We start from the raw sequence: 13717 nt of genomic DNA, 5'->3' as shown, positions 1-13717 counted from the left end.
CACTTAAGTTGTGAATAAATACTGGAATAAAATTAGGATTTCGATAGCTTAAGTTACAATAACTGTGAGCTGCACCTCTAAACTTTCCAGTTAAATGATCATGATCTCTTACTTTTGCTTTATTTTTATTTATATCCTTTAAACATTTTCCTAATTCATGTTTCCATTCTTTTAACTTTTCAATCATGCTATCATTATCTTTAGCGAATTGTATTTTGTTATTTAACATATTTATTAGTTTTTCAATTGCTGGTGGTAAATCATTCAAGTATCTCTCACATATATGACAACTATTGGAATTATTATATATCTCGTTCTCATCTTTATTTAGGTTATACATTTCAACTTTTTTGTTATATAATTTCTTTATTTCTATTGCTTCTTGTTTTAACTTCTTCACAAACACCTTTGCAGCATCTAAACCAATATAACTAACAAGACTTTTATACATACCATTTGAGTATTTGATGTAATAACAGAAACTCATTGGTAAATGCTTTTGATACTTCACAGTTTTAAAACAATTGTGGTCTACTTCCATTTTACATAACAAACATTCAAAATCGGCATATATCGCAAATGGTACTCTCAATGATCTATTATAATTTTGGAACTGTATTTGATTGTCATATGGTTTTGGAAGTTCTATTCTAACAGATTCATGTTCCTTACAATATAGCTCATGTTCTTGTAATTGCATCTCATTTCTAAAACGTCTTGTTAAACACCTATCACAGAAGTATAATTTTTCAGTATGTTTTATTACTTGACTTCTTATTAATCTCGATAAATCCTTTATCCAACAAAAATTATCGTTATTTTCATCCTTTATATATAATAAATTAACGTGTCTGTCCTGCTTATTTTTTGTAATTTGAAAAAATGAAATGAAATCTTTAAGTTTTACGTCCCACGGTTATGCCGGTTAGGCTAAAGGAGACGGTGATGATGAGAGATGAGTGAAATGGTGGAATGAAGAAAGTGGGAGGAAACGGGAGAACCCCGAGAAAACCCACGAGCACGATGTTTGTCCACCACAAAGTTCACTTGGCGGGGGCTGGGATCGAACCCGGGACCCCAAGCACCAGAGGTGAACGCTCTACCACTGAGCCACCGCGCCCCCTTTGTAATTTGAAGTGGGTATATATTATATTCATCATCATAGCTATACACGTTAATGGATATGTTACTTTTCTTTTCAAACTTTAGTATATCTTTTAATTGTACAGGAAATTCAATACCATTACAATATTTATTTTGTAATTCATCCACAATTTCTGTATAGTGTGAAGGTTGTTGAGGATCTTTTTCTGCTGGTTTTAAATAACTTGCAATAGAATATAAGAAACATTTATTATCTTTATTTTGAACATTAATTACTCCTTTCTTATCTTTAATTGGTTTAGGAAGGTCAATATAGGAAGAAGCTCATAATGGTACATATTTATTTAATCTGATTTCTAAATATTTAATTTGGTGCAATGTCCATCCTGATCCTCTATCTTGAAATTCCTCCATCTCTCTACAAAGTTTTGATTTGCGTGAGTTATATATTCATCTAGGTCAGTTGATTGTAATATTCTTTCATTCATAGTTTTAAAATTATGTTCTTGTACTTCTTTATCTTTAATATAATCACAAATGAATACAAGGTTGACTTTTAATGGGTGGTGCTTTAATTCTTCCTTGATTTTGTTAATAACAACCTTTCCACTTATATTTAAAAACTTCACCGGATCTTTATATCCTCCTATGTTTTCAATTGTGATACTTTGTAATCGTTTCTGTATTGCTGTTTCCTTTGTTTCTACTTTAATTGGTATTCGTTGTGGTTTCGATTCTTCAAAAACATCTTGTTTAAATGGATATATGTTTCTAATTTGTGATCTGTTTTGTTCATCTTCATGTTGTTTAATACGGTCAATAAGTTCAGCCTTTCTTAATTTAGAATAACCCTTTATTCCTTTCCTTTTACAATGTTTTTTTATTTCATCAACTTTCATTGTGTATATAACTTTCAATTCATCTGGTTCATTTTGATATTGTTCGATTTTTTGATTAATTCACTCTTATTTAAAGAACTATAGTTACGGATTTTCTTGACTTTACATATTAGTTTTAGTTTTGTAATCGACATCTCCCTCATCTCCTCACCAGTAAAATTAACATTATTTATACTCATCTTATATGAAAAAATACTGTATCATTTTTTTATATTTACCAAATTTTTTAGATAATTTTCATAATATTTTTTTCATGTTATATATACCAACATTAGCATACTTATTTTTCCTAACACAACTGCTAATACTCGTACACTCCTGCCATTGTCTACATATATTAGTGTGTTGTGTTAGTACAGGGCTTTTATGGGATCACCCCATCAAAGTAATTATTAATATGATAAAAACTGAATCATTTTCATAAACTCACTCATCATCATAATTATCATTCACCTTCTTATCCTATTTACCTTTTATGAAATAACATTTATAATATTATATTACTTTTATTTATTTAATTATTGTGCAATTATTAAACCCTAATTATTTAACAAACACTTTTTTACCTTTTATTTATTTAATTATTATGTAATTATTAAACCCTAACCATTTAATAAACCCTAATTATTTAACAAAGACTTTATTACCTTTTATTTATTTAATTATTATGCAATTATTAAACCCTAACCATTTAATAAACCCTAATTATTTAACAAACACTTTATTACCTTTTATGAAATAACGTTTATAATATTATATTACTTTTATTTATTTAATTATTATGCAATTATTAAACCCTAACCATTTAATAAATACTTTATTACCTTTTATGAAAATATTCATAAAAGCTAAACACATTAAATTTACACTACAACATTTTCCTTATCTTATCAAACTATTATGTGAATTATTAAACCATAAAATATAACATTTATAATAGTATATTATTTAATTATTATGTGAATTATTATACCATAATTATAACATTTATATTATATTACTTTTATTTATTTAATTATTATGTGAATTATTAAGCCATAAAATATAACATTTATAATATTACATTACTCTTATCTATCCAACTATTATGTGAATCATCAAACCCTAACCATTTAACAAACACTTTATTACCTTTCTTTCTCAATATTTTTTCAACCAAATACTCATCCTTTTATTTAGTTTTTAATAATTCTGGTTCATAAAATCTTCCTCTAACTTCTTCATTGTTTAAATCTTTAATTTTATATAATGGTGGATTAGATGGTATAACCTCATTAATAACAAATACTTCTGTTGACTAATTAGGTGTATATCCTTTCTCAAACAAACCTTTACTTTTACTTATACGAACATAATCACCAATCTTATACTTTAACTTAACAGACATATGTTCTTTCTTATACACTTTTTTCAATATCACATGCTCATTATTCTTATTCACTTCTACAAGTTTCACACCAATTTTTCTATGTACTTTATTATCTTCATCAACCAAACCTTGCAATATTTTTAAGCCCTCAATATTTTTAAGCCCTCAATATTTTTAACCCCGCAATAATTTAAGTAAAAAATGGAGTGGATAGAATGGACCCTCAAAAGAAATTTATACTTACTAATAATTTCAATGTAATATTGAAAAATGTGCAAACCGAAGTTCAAGTTTTTTTTTATATTAACGGCTGTCTATTCAGCTTGAATTATGATCAGTGGACAGAGTTTAAGAAGTCATTGTTTCCTATAGAGAACGAGGTTAGCAGAAGATTCCATTATGAGTATCCGAACTTGTAACTATGAATATACTAATTTGAACTATTATGTAATTATGTAGAATTTAGTTAACTTTTATGGTAAAATCATAAAAGTGATTTTGTAATTTTATTTTACTAAATTTAGTGATCTTTGAAGTCAAAACCGGTTATAACCAGATTTTTTTAACCAGATTTAGTGTTTTTTTGTTTTTGTAACTAGATTTAGTGACTTTTTTGTAACCAGATTTAGTGATTTTTGAAGTCAAAACCGGTTATAACTAGATTTAATGATTTTTGAAGTCAAAACCGGTTTTAACCAGATTTAGTGATTTTTTGTAACTAGATTTGGTGATGGAATGCATTAGAAGTTATTATGAGTAAGATAGTAGTTATTTGAGATGTGATAGAAGTTATTTGGGGGGATAGGAAGTGTTAAAAATTATTAGGGGGGTAGATTAGAAGATATTTGGAAGCAGGGGTGCGCTATGTTATTGAGGGTCGGGGGTGAAAGTGTGCTAGAACATACATTTATCCCCTACTTGTGGCGCTCCAATAGATTAATTTTTGGGCCATTTTTAGTGGGAATTCAAACGCAATTCCTGTAGCTTTCTTAATTCCACAGGAAGGCAACCAATATGTACTCATGGAACGACAAATATTTTATGGCACTATTTTTATTCTATGAACCAATAATACATACAAAACTATATATATTTCCATATTAAACTATATACATTAATGGGTAATTTCAAAAAAGTGGGGGGGGCAACTGCCCCCTTTGACCCCCCTAATCGCTGCCCATGTTCCTGAACTCCTACTAAGTCCATCCTGTATTTCTCTAACTCACCCGCTACGGATTTTAACGCGTCTGCCCCATAAAGACTTCTAATATTCCATGTTCCAAATCTCATGTCCATTTTCTTTGCTGAGGTCGTGCCAAGTTATCAGTCCTTGTCTGAGGCTTTTGTGAATATTTCTGAACAAGTGCTTTTTTTTTTACAGGATGAGGTTGTTAGCCTTACCCAAACCCTCAAGCTGGAGGACCACTCCTAGTCGGCTGTCCGCGACTGCTTATTCAGTATATTCGCAGCTAACCTCTATATCTAGAGGCCTTCTCCTCGATCCGCAACCTGAGGACGCGCATGCCGTACTGACAGGAACCCACGTTACACGGGCTGCACCCCTATAATACAATCAAAAGAACGCTATTTCCAAGCAAAAATTCGTACTCTAGGGGGGAAATGTCAGCGCGGTGAGTGGTAGGCCGGTTTGAATCTCTCCGCCACCACATACCTTTTATTACAATATTTTTATTTATAATGTTTACTTCATTGATTTTTATTTAAATCTCATTTTGCAGGGGGAGTGGAACCCTTGCACTTAAAAAATTATAGAAAATTACTCTGCGCCACATTTCTCCTTCCTTCAATTTACACGCTAGAGTGCGCGAACAGTAGTGCGTGTTCCCTGGCGAGATTATAAAGTTAACAATTACGAAAATATCTTTAACACGTTGGCTGCCGTGTTGGGCCGATGGACCCAACAGTGAACTTTCCTACTGCGCCGCGTTGGTCTGATGGTACCAACATTGTAATATTGAGTTTATGACTCTATTCCCAGAAGTTGCCTCACAACTAAAGCTACTTATTCGTGCTTTGGGACCAACACGGCGTACGACAGTATACCGGAACTAATTGCCTATGATTTTTTTTGTTTACTAACTTTATGGGAGGAGGATTATAGCAAGCAGTGAATATTTCAATGAGAGTTACATAATACTGCATCAATGGCGCCTGGGGCCCAACCAGCTAATTTTGACCGGCAGTTAATATGTTAAAAAATAATGCTTTTCCCAACTTTTTATTACAACTTTGCAGAAACTCTTTGCATTAAGTAACAATAAATGCACAAGTTTGGTTATGTAAAGAATCAGTTCTGTATTATCTTATTTGGTTATTTAGATAAAGTTCATTAAATTTATTTTATTTCTTTTCCTTCTTTCAACTTAATGTTCAGTAAGGTAACCCAGTGATTATTTTTTAAATCTTTAAGGCCTCCTGTACTTCGTCAAATGTTGGGATCTTCCTACGGTCTCAGAGCTACAGAGATTGATTTACTTCTTTATATTATGTCCCTTCACTGGTTTCTTCCCAATGAATATAGTTACCGTAACACATGTGTTGCTGTATGTTAAGGTGCCTCATAAACCAAATTAAAGTACCGCTAATTTTATCATGTTTCTGTAATCAAAGTAAAAAATATTCGAAAAATTGCTTTGTAGGAACAGTAGTATGCATGAGATAGAGTTATCACGAGGCGGCTAACTGCTTTAGTTAAGCAGAAATTTGTGGAATTCGCATTAACGAAAGCAGTTAGCCGACTCATGATAACTCTATCTCATACACAACACTTCCTACAAAGCAATTTTCAGTTATTTTTTGAGTTTGATTACGGAAAAACGGTAATATTTAGCGGTACTTTAATTTCATTCCTCCGAAACCGACTCTGGCATTTATTCATCCGGCTGCCTGCATACGGACCCGCGCTGACCAACCCGCGTGCGACATTTTGGCGGCAGCAGACACGTTCCGCTAAGCAGGCCGACGGCGAAAAAAGTGTAAAATCGTTGGCGGGCCGCTGTCGATACTGGCCCGAGGCCCGCTGTTTGGCCGCTCTTGGCCGTTGTAGGCCCACTCTCTGCTCGCCAGCGGATTGTCAATGGGAAACGAAGCTTGCATGCCGACTACAAAGATTTTTTGACAGGCAATTAGTGAAACAATTAATCTGATAAATTAAATCATGTCTATTCTTTGTTTATAGTCGCCGATTTTTGGCCGTGCTCGCCAATAAAAACTGAAATTGACGTTTAAAATCCTTTTTCACATAGTTGATTCCGTATTCCGATGGATTGCTGTTTTTTTCTCCGAAGAAAGCAAATTTTAAATGCAACGAGCAAATTTTGAATGCATAGAACAATGTTGTTCCTAGTGGTCCTGATAGTGAAAAATGTGCTTTCAGGGGGGAAATGTACTGAGTGTTATAAGTTTTTCACATTAGGTCCACAGACGTTTTAATGAATTATTTTAAGAGGCATTATTAGCTGCTTACTTGCTATTTTATGTCGCTTTCAAGCATTTGTAAGTCATTCCCAGATACTTTCTCTCTGTATGGCACTTAAATCGTACTGAGAATTCTAGTAATAAACTGCATATGTACCGAGTGCAACATTACTTGTGGGAATCCACCATGATTTTTAATTGCATTGTACGCACCTTTTTTGCTGTTTGCCGACTGCTCGGAGAGGCTACTTTCCAGCGCCGGTGCCGGCGCATTTTATGCGCCTTTCCGGCTGTTTGCCGACTGCTCGAAAGGACCTCTTTTCTATGTCGGCTTCCCGAATCTCCCACAGGCGGTATCCGACCTCTTCCAGTTATCGAAAAGTGGCCCTCTGCCGACTGGAAATCAACCCTTCAGGAAGGCAAAATTTTCACCACCTTTTACGGTAGCTTTGCTGAAGTCTACCTCCGTGCTATGATTTTTGCGGCAAGGACACAATTGCTAGTTCTGAAAGTATGTAATACTTGCATGTCCCATTCAATTTCTTCTTTTTGGCTTGGAGTGCTGCAAAAAATCAAAAAGGAGGAAATTTTATACTGGAACGCACAAAAATGCAAATATTACACTTCAAGAACTTGGAAGGGTGCTCCTGGTCGAGAAATCATAGCATGGGGGAAGACTTAGGCTAGACTAATGTTAAAGATGATGAAAATTTTGCCTTCCTGATGGGTTGATTTCCAGTCCGCAAAGAGCCACTTTTCGACGGCGGCAAGAGGTCGGATGCCGCCTGTAGGAGAATCGGTAGCCAACATCGAAAAGGTCCTTTCGAGCAGTCGGCAAACAGCCGGAAAGGCTCATGAAATGCGCCGGCGCCGCCGCTGGAAAGTAGCCTTTCCAAGCAGTCGGCAAACAGCAGAAAAGGTGCAAAAAATGCGCCGGCGCCGCCGTCGAATAGTTGCCTTGCCGAACAGTCGGCAAACAGCCGTAAAGGCGCAGTAAATGGACCGTCGCCGCCGTCGAAAAGAGGCCGGCATAAGGGGTGGGCAGAGGATCGGAAAGAGGCCTTTCCGACAGTTTTGCCGACTCTGACGGTCGGTAACAGTCGGCAAAGAGTCGCCAAAAGGCATTTTTTATTATTTTCGACCACTTGCCGCCTCGGCAAATGGTCGGCAACTCGAAAGAAGTGGATCGTCGTGCCGCCGCGGACGGGTGCCGGCTCACTACCGGCGGCCTTCCACCGTCGACGGCGGCAATCTCTCTTGCCGACCGCGACTTAATGATGGCGTATATACTGTAATTTCTTAGACGCCAAACTTTTCTCTTCCCGAAAACAAAAGAAAGAAAAAAGCACCTATCAAAAACAAGTGCTTCGAACTTTGACGTAGAATTTATCATAAGAAAGTGTTTTTGTTCCTCTCTCTTGGAGATTTCCATCCCATTTGGCCTTTGAGACCGCTCATTGACAAAAACTGCACACACAATCACTTTGCAGACATGCTCTTAGGCAAAATTAGGGATTGGGAAAGGAAAGGAGTCTTCAATAATAATAATAATAATAATAATAATAATAATAATAATAATAATAATAATAATAATAATAATAATAATAATAATAATAATAATAATAATAGGGTTTACAAGTAGAGCCCCGTCTGTTTATCTTGTATGGGTAGCCCACAAATCTACTACGCTAATGGTGTCCCTTAGTCTGTGTTTGTCTCTCTCTTTCCGCTTCCAGTGCTGTTAGGCGTTTATATTAAACCTTTACGTTATGTAACCTATTTTCTTATTTCCGAGATTTTGAAAAAGGAAAGAAACTGCTTTCTTCTGATATCTACTTCTTACCATTCATCTTGTTTCGACTGCTTAAATAAGATGATTTTGTAACCTTTTGTGTTATCCATTTCCCTCACAATAATAAAACCGTCATTCTTAACAATTTACTTTATTCTCTTTTTTGCAGTTTGCCTCACTGATATATTTGTAACAGAATTGGGATTTGGTCCTACGCCTTTCGAATTCACAACCAACACAACGCCTGAAGTTTTTGGGTTGCCTACTATTGCAGGAAAAGGATAATTGCAGGTGGTAATGTACTTTTGGGGTCGTGTATACGTGTATAATACAAAATTTAGCTTTTAAAATTTAATCACTCTTTAACTTGGAATCACATTAAGGAAATTAGTTTAAATATTCAATTAACCTCTAGACCTGATTTTTTTTACTGCACCAAAAAATTATTTCTGAATATTTTCTAGTTAAATATATCTATTTCGGTGTATTAAAAGAAATTTCTTATTAAAAAGTGCCACAGGGGCACAGGGAGGGCATGTGCTCATTTGAGTACTTTTGGGGCGTACTACATGTGTTTATTCTATAAATAAAAATAAAAGAGATGTTTTTGCTAGGAATGAGGCAAATATTAGCAGCTAGTTATCAATAAAAATTTATTTGCTTTCGTTTTCAAGCAGAATTCTTTCTTTTTACATCATTCAAGATCCATTCAGTATGAGTATAATTACTCCTGAGAATTTGGTTGAATTCACTCCATGCCATAAACGACTTTTTGCAAATGTTAAATGAAAAATCGATTATTAATGACAAAAATTTTGTTGTAGTGTTTAAACAAAGTTAGAGCAAAGTAGGTTATATTGTTGTGATGTATCCTAACAAAATAAGAAACAAAGAAAAATGTATTAATTGTATATTTACCTTCAGTACCTTATAAGATAAGCTGCTATTATAATTATGTACCGCCAATATTTCATTAGAACAATTATACATTTTACATCACGACAATAACTTTAACGAGAACACTCTTATTGTCCTTAACAATCACATTGATCTAATTCATACATGCTGTGTTCCTATATCATGCCTCTTTTTGGTGGTTCATTTGGAAAATAAGAAATGGAATCTAATTCCAACTTAGTCTACTGAGCATCATACTCTGATACAGTACTGGTGCTGGTTTCATTCAATGTGAAGTCACTATTGCTGGCCTCATTCTCGTCTCATATTGAAATGTCACTAGGACATTACCTAAATTAGTAGAATGTGATCAGGATTATGCAGCACTTTTCTTCTATAAGATCCTGAAATAAATTACGAACAATTCCTTAGAATTTAAGTAGCTACTGCTGAACATAACTCCATAAAAGAAAGTTACTTGAATTTAGTCGCAAGCAAAGAAAAACTGGTAAAATGAAAACAAAGAAAGAGCGCAATTTAATATAGAAATATTTAGAAATTAAAGTAGCGATCACCTCTCATGATATTCCAGTACTTAAAACTTTCATTAACACTATTTAATCGGAAAACAAGTTAAAAGCATAAACAGAGAAAGGATAAAATCAATGTTATGGTCGGTAACCTCAATTACGGCTTATGCCCGTAGCATAAATAGATGTAAAAATTTATAAAGAGAATATTACAATACAAGCCTATTTTATTACATTATTTATATCTCAACTGCTTTTAACACATCTTCTTAACCCAGCATCTAATGCATATTTATTTCTAAATATAACTAAAACAAAACAAAGAACTTAAAAGTAACTTTTGAGAGATAAAAAATATCTAGCAATATGAAAAGTACTCAAATGAGTACAATGGAATAATATGTATACGTAAGTACCAAAGTACTCATTTGAGTACATGGTAGCTTTTACTCAGTTCTGAAATGTACAGAACGTCCCTGCTACAAATAATACCTTTATATCAAGAAGTTGATATTAAATTACAAGAAAATAATTTTTTGAATCATGCCGAAGGTAAATAAAAGAATAGACTCACTTTTTTTTTTGTCAGGATCTTCAATCCTTTCCTCTCCTGCTGCAACTATTCTTCTGGATCTCACACTGTGTGCCCAATGCTGCCATCCAATAGGCCCAGAGTGCACTAAATGTGTCCTCGAATAAGTACTTGAGTAGCAAAACGTGTAAGGATGCGATTGAAATGAAACAACATATATTTACGTAGTATTAAAATGAATGTACTCAAATGAGCACTAGGGGACCGCAGAGGTTAAATGCAGTTTCAACATTAATTGGTTGGATATTATTATTTCTTCGTATTATTTCCGAATTTTGTTCTTTAGTACAGGTATAGATAAAACTTAAACATTATTCGGCGTAAGCTCTTAACTGCGATAAACAAAGTTACGTGAAACTAAATCTCGCTGATTTGCTGTTGTCCTACCGACGCTTGTATAAATAGTTCATGTGATTGCATTATTACTTTTACTATGAAACTTCATATAAAACTGGTATATTACAATAAATGACAAAAATATAATACGGATTATTTAATAATACTGTAATCGAGTGGCTAATGAAAGAATTCAAATAAACACTAAGCATGCGCAGTAATTCTGGCACCAACTCAACTGTGGATGCATGTTCTGCTTTTAAAGTCTGAAAGATGACTGGCATGAATCCCGGTTCCGCGAGTGTTGTGGAGAAACACCAACAAGGCAAACCTTTACTCACTAAGCAACAATTATTTACGAGCGAAATTCAAATACTTTTTTTTTAATCTTTCGAGTTTCTCTTCTTTCTTTTCTGCTGCTGCTGTAAGTATCTGGACAACACGAGACAGTATTGTCAAAATCCACATGTATAATTTGCTCCTCCCCGTGGGGAGTGGGAGTGATACATCTTTAGCCAATCGGTAAGGACGGGGCAGATGGACGGTGGGGGCAGACGGACAGGAGTTAAGAAATATAGTAATAGGAAATATGCTGACATGGCAACAGTGAGTTGAGTCGTGTGTGGTGTTTGGTTATAGTTCGTGCTTCACATCGCAGGAGTAGGATTCACTGAATATCGTATGTGTACAGCACTATTGCGAAGAAATTGGCAACAATTACACGGAAGCAAGTGTCCCAAAACGTGATTTCTAAAAACTCGACTTCAGAAATTAAATATTTGACAAGGAAGGAAAGTTGCTAAACATTCGCGGGAGGAGCAGCAGATAATAGATGGGTAGTCACATGCACCACTAGAGTAAATGAATGTTGCGTGCTATCTATTGAGTAGGGTCAGAAATATTTGAAACCAATGTGTGTGCGGGGCAGACGGACACGCAATTAGCGGGGCAAACGGACAGTAACCTAAATGGTTAGAAAAACAATATTTCTGTGTATGTATATTACTTAAGAGGTTTCTTATTAGTACTACCATTTCTTCCAAAGATGGTACGTTATCGATCTCGTACAACATATAGATGCAAATAGGAAAATGAGTCCATAGCCGCTGCTGTTAGAGCCGTACGTGAAGACAAGATGCCTCTGTCAACTGCAGCGACAACTTTCAATGTCCCTCGTAATACACTACGACGAGCGTTATGTCATCGCACATAATCCGAAAGTTTGGAAATCATATAACATTCTCAGCACAGCAGAAAATGAATTAGAGAAGCATCTAGGCCTATCTACTTGCCTTGGACGAATTGGGATTTGGGCTAACTCTACGCGAATTACGAAAGTTGGCTTACAACTTTGCTGTTGAGAACACAAACAAACACATATTCAATAGTGATGCAAAAATGGCTGGTAAAGATTGGGAGCATGGTTTCATACAACGTCACAAAACACTTAGTGCGCTTGTAGCGCAATCATTGACCTATGCTACAGCTAGAAGTTTAACTCGTGGAAACGATATCTCGAGGGAGAAGACTGGGTAATGTATACATGTTGTTTTTTCTGGTTCCATTTGAAATGCGATCCAAATGGTCGTGATGCATACTTTGTACGCATTCATTGTAACAATGTTACTGGTTTATAAACTGTAACTGTAACTGTCCGTTTGTCCCAGTATTTTTGTCCTTCTGCCCCACCCCATGGGGCATATGGACATCTTGCACCCTTGTATACTAATTGATTAATATATCCTTGACTAATTGACAAACTGATTTCTTTGTTATACTTTTACTTTGTACAAAGCATACTGGTTTGTAAGAAATATCTTGAGTTTTTTTCGATCATTCGTATTCATACAAGCAACAGAAAACTGCTTAGCATGTCCGTTTGCCCCGTCTTTACCATATTTGTGACAAGCGGAAGAATACAAATATTTTGTTTATTGGAGTTTAGAGTTTACGCCGAATAATGTATAAATAACACTATTAATACGAACTACACATTGTTACAATTTATTTTTGTTGATAGGTACATAAAATTACTGTTATAGCCTAGACGCTATCTAAACGAAAGAAAGAGATTTTGCGAGGGTTAATATTTCATGCATTTTTATTTTATATTTTCGAAATAATGTTTAGAATGTCTATTATTTAACATTTTTTATATTTTTAATTAACGTTGGCTTATTATGTGATACAAGACTCATTCAACTGAAACAGGAAACATATTAGATTAAGAAGCATATTTACACCATTGTTACTTTTCTACATAGCCTCTCTCCCTCCCAGTTCAATGCACCTACGCACGGTGGTACGAAATGCTTAAACCGTGGCCAAAAACGAAAACGTGAAAGTTCCTATTTGGTTATTTTTAAGTATCATATTGTCTACAGTTGGTCTCCTAAACTTCATCCATGGAAACGGTCCGCCGCTTATACTAGAGCTAGTATTGGATAGTCGAAGTGAACCTACTTTTCTGATTCTCGTAACAGCTTCTGCGCGCGAGAAATATAGCTTGAGTTTCATATGAAATATTTCATTGTATACTTTCCCGATCTATTTGAATCAAAATGGACGCTGTTCAAGAAGGTATGTAAAGTGTCTTACATCATATATTATTTATAGTACATTATTTACTATACATGTATTTTCATTCATGTTTACATCAAGAAAAAATGTTGAAATTATTATAAAGTGGATTAAAAACTGAATTCAAAAGTTATATATGACGCTCGGTTCCGCTAAATTTTGTATTGGTATTACCTGACC

The 13717-nt window shown here is 34.5% G+C and overlaps 1 protein-coding gene across 1 annotated transcript in view; it reads left to right on the top strand.

The window, feature by feature from the left end:
• Nucleotides 1–13717, top strand: part of LOC145666689 (uncharacterized) — a 267228-nt gene that overhangs the window by 211505 nt on the left and 42006 nt on the right. The gene's annotated exons all lie outside the window — the stretch shown is intronic.

The sequence above is a fragment of the Thermobia domestica genome, chromosome 12, assembly GCF_964235325.1.
Source record: "Thermobia domestica chromosome 12, izTheDome1.hap1.1, whole genome shotgun sequence".
Classification (NCBI taxonomy): domain Eukaryota; kingdom Metazoa; phylum Arthropoda; class Insecta; order Zygentoma; family Lepismatidae; genus Thermobia; species Thermobia domestica.
The sequence above is the reverse complement of the archived record's forward strand: the minus strand, read 5'-3'. Positions and strand labels throughout refer to the sequence as shown.